Genomic DNA, 3,542 nt, shown 5'->3' with positions numbered 1-3,542 from the left:
TTACTTGGTTACTTCCCCAGAAACTTTAGTAAACTGATTTTAGTTGATCTTTCTTATTATTTGCTCTTCATTATAGTAGTTCAGTTATTTCATTATGAACTAGAAAACATTTGTTGAATCAGATAAACTAGAAAGATAATATAAGGGATGTTCAAAAGGTTTGCAGAAAATGGAGTTAAAAGTTTTTATTTTGTGAATTTTTTAAATCTATGCAGTTTTCTCAAAATAAACATTTCCATGAACTTTTTTGAAGCATCCTCATACATCTTAAGATACTCTTCTAGAAAGATATATTGATTCCACTGACTCATGTTACACATCCACAGGAGTGGAAATGCAATCTGTAGGTTGTATCACCTTGATGTTTCTGTATGCCTTATACCACACAAAGAAGATCCCTATCTGCTTCTGACAGGATAATATTAATCTGATTCTCCAAGTGGGCACCCACCCAGCATATCACAAAGGTCAGAAAGAAAGCCTCATTCAGTGTTACTGTGTTCACAGAGGATGGCATTTATTCCTTAGGAAGTAGCATCTAGACCATCATGATGGGACATCCCACCTGTGAGGTACAGGTCTGCTTCCACACCCTGCAGGACACTGCTCCCAGAACCAGCACACAGGGCCACAGCTTTGACTCATGATGCTAAGGTCCTTCCTACCCCATGAACTAATTGAATATGAGTTAGTTTGAGGTTTCTTTTGATTCTCTCAATCATGGTTGCCAGGGCAACAGATTCATCCAGGGTGCATGATCCACCCATTCCAGTATGTAGGGCAAAGGCTTCTGCAGTGACAGAATCAGTTCTCTGGTAAAGTTATCCGTTTTAAGAGAGCTGAGCCACCACCTGCATCAAAGTCTTCTCAGTACAATTCAGGCTGATCCTTATTATTCTCCTCATCAATCCTAGCAGAAAAAGAAGTAACAGGAACACCTTCAGCTTCTCTCACTGCAGACACAACTTTGTCCATATCTTGGGTATGCTTAATGTTGAATTGTACTCAGTGGTTCCCTCTATAGGATAGCTTTGGAAGGATATATATATACCTGGATGTGCAGGCTCCAAGCCCTTTGGAAAGCCAGTTTTTCCATCCCTGGGGTGCAGCATCATAGGCTGTGTGAAGAGAGTAGATGCCAACTCTGTTCTCCAAAGCCCGGAACACCAGGTGCTCCTCTCAGGACATCCAGGTAATAGGCTTTATGTGTAGGAAGATAGGTGGAAGGTAGGAAAAGATGAGATGTGCCTTCTTATGCAGAGCCTCCTCCATCACCTGATCAGTCAAGTCATTGGTCAGGAAGAGTGTATTTATAGTTTGTGGTGGGCTTGGTTCCACCAGCAATCCAACATTGTCCCAACTCTCAGCAGAAGACAGGGATGCAAAGTCATTCAAGGAGGAAATGAGAGTCTTCAGACCCATAACGGAACAGGAGGAATTGCAGTTCAGAGATTGGATAAACCAGACTGTGATGGGGACCAGGCGTAAGCAAGATGACAACATACAGCAATTGGGCAAAACTCAATTTGAGTCCAGGTACATCTCCATAGCCTTTAATCTGTCTTTTTACATTGGCTTTTGTTTTCTAAATATCATTTTTCAAGTTGTTGTATATTTGGATTTCAGAACAAGTTGTAAGATGAATTTTTTAACGTGCATTGCCAAAAATGTTCTGAGTGAAGCTAATTGTCAACTTTATTAAGGAGGATTGCTTTCTGTCCACCTAGTGTAAAAATAAAATCAAGTAATGAAAAACCAAGATTACAAATTTAAAGGCAAAGAAACAGAAAGATCTGAAATTAGACCTGATGGATAATGAGGAGTCCAACAAAAATCCCATTATGTTGATTTAACTCATGGCTGGCTTGTACTACTACCATATACAAATAAAAAAGAATGAGTGCTGCAGGTTTCATTTGAGATTAGTCAAGTGTGAGGTATTATTTGAACAACTACCAAGACGCATTCAACATGGAGAAGAAACTATAATCTAAAGGTCATGGAAGACATTCATTCTAGAAAGAGAAGTGTCTGATTACAGATGGCAAAATTAGTCAGGCAGAATCAGAGATTGGAAAGAATGGGATTTTAGAGGGAATAACTAGATGGGTAATGTTAAGGAGAATGCAAATGGTTTCAGGAGGAAAATACAAGAAACCATCCGTGGAGTTCTGATAGAAACAGAGAGGAATTATCAGGGGAAAATCATATATAGTACTTTCAAATATGACAAAGAAAAATATTTAAATGGGCATTATGCATTTAGTGTAGTGGTTATGATGCCTATTTTTTTTTGACAAGCAGGCTTAGACAGTAGGAGAGAGAGACAGAGAGAAAGGTTTTCCTCCCATTGGTTCACCCACAAATGGCCACTACAGTCCTCACACTGTGCCAATCTGAAACCAGGAGCCAGGTGCTTCCTCCTGGTCTCCCATGTGGGTGCAGGGGCCCAAGCACTTGAACCATCCTCCACTGCCTTCCTGAGCTACAGCAGAGAGCTGAACTGCAAGAGGAGCAACCGGGACAGAACCGGCACCCCAACCAGGACTAGAACCTGGAGTACTGGTGGCACAGGCTGAGGATTAGCCTAGTGAGCTGCGGTGCTGGCCTATGATGCCTATTAAGATACCCTAGTTCTACTTTACAGTACCTGGGTGTGACTTCCAGAATCAATTAATTAGGCTTCTATCACACCTGTGAGAGACTGGGACTACATTTCTGGCTCTTGTATTCACTCTTTTTTTTTTTTTTTTTTAATTTTTTATTTATTTTTTATTTATTTTTAACTTTTATATAATGAATATAAATTTCCAAAGTACGATTTATGGATTACAATGGCTTACCCCCCATACCGTCCCTCCCACCCACAACCCTCCCCTTTCCCACTCCCTCTCCCCTTCCATTCACATCAAGATTCATTTTCGATTATCTTAATATACAGAAGATCAGCTTAGTATACATTAAGTAAGGCTTTCAACAGTTTGCTCCCACACAGAAACATAAAGTGAAAAATAATAGATGATTTTTTTTAATGATGATGAAATCAGATCAGACCTATTGTCATGTTTAATCCCAGTGAGAGTCAAGTTGGGAGTTGATAGTTTCTTTTCTTTTTTTTTTTTTTTTTTTTTTTTTTTTTTTTTTTTACAGAGGATCAGTTTAGTATGCATTAAGTAAAGATTTCAACAGTTTGCACCCCCATAGAAACACAAAGTGAAATATATTATTTGAGTACTCATTATAGCATTAAATCTCAATGCACAGCACATTAAGGACAGAGATCCTACATGAGGAGTAAGTGCACAGTGACTCCTGTTGTTGACTTTACCAATTGACACTCCTGTCTATGGCATCAGTAATCTCCCTATGCACCAGTCATGAGTTTCCAAGGCTATGGAAGCCCCTTGAGTTCTCCGACTCTTATCTTGTTTAGACAAGGTCATAGTCAGAGTGGAGGTTCTCTCCTCCCTTCAGAGAAAGGTACCTCCTTCTTTGAAGACCTGTTCTTTCCACTGAGATCTCACTCACAGAGATCTTTTGCC

At 39.7% G+C, this 3,542-nt stretch overlaps 1 pseudogene; it reads right to left on the bottom strand.

Annotated features, from left to right (window-relative positions):
• Positions 1-376: 376 nt before the first annotated feature.
• LOC138846650 (NIF3-like protein 1 pseudogene) lies at positions 377-1,847 on the bottom strand (annotated as a pseudogene).
• Between the last annotated feature and the right edge of the window lie 1,695 nt (positions 1,848-3,542).

The sequence above is a fragment of the Oryctolagus cuniculus genome, chromosome 1, assembly GCF_964237555.1.
Source record: "Oryctolagus cuniculus chromosome 1, mOryCun1.1, whole genome shotgun sequence".
NCBI lineage: Eukaryota > Metazoa > Chordata > Mammalia > Lagomorpha > Leporidae > Oryctolagus > Oryctolagus cuniculus.
Note: the sequence above shows the minus strand (reverse complement) of the source record. Positions and strands in the feature narration are given on the sequence as shown.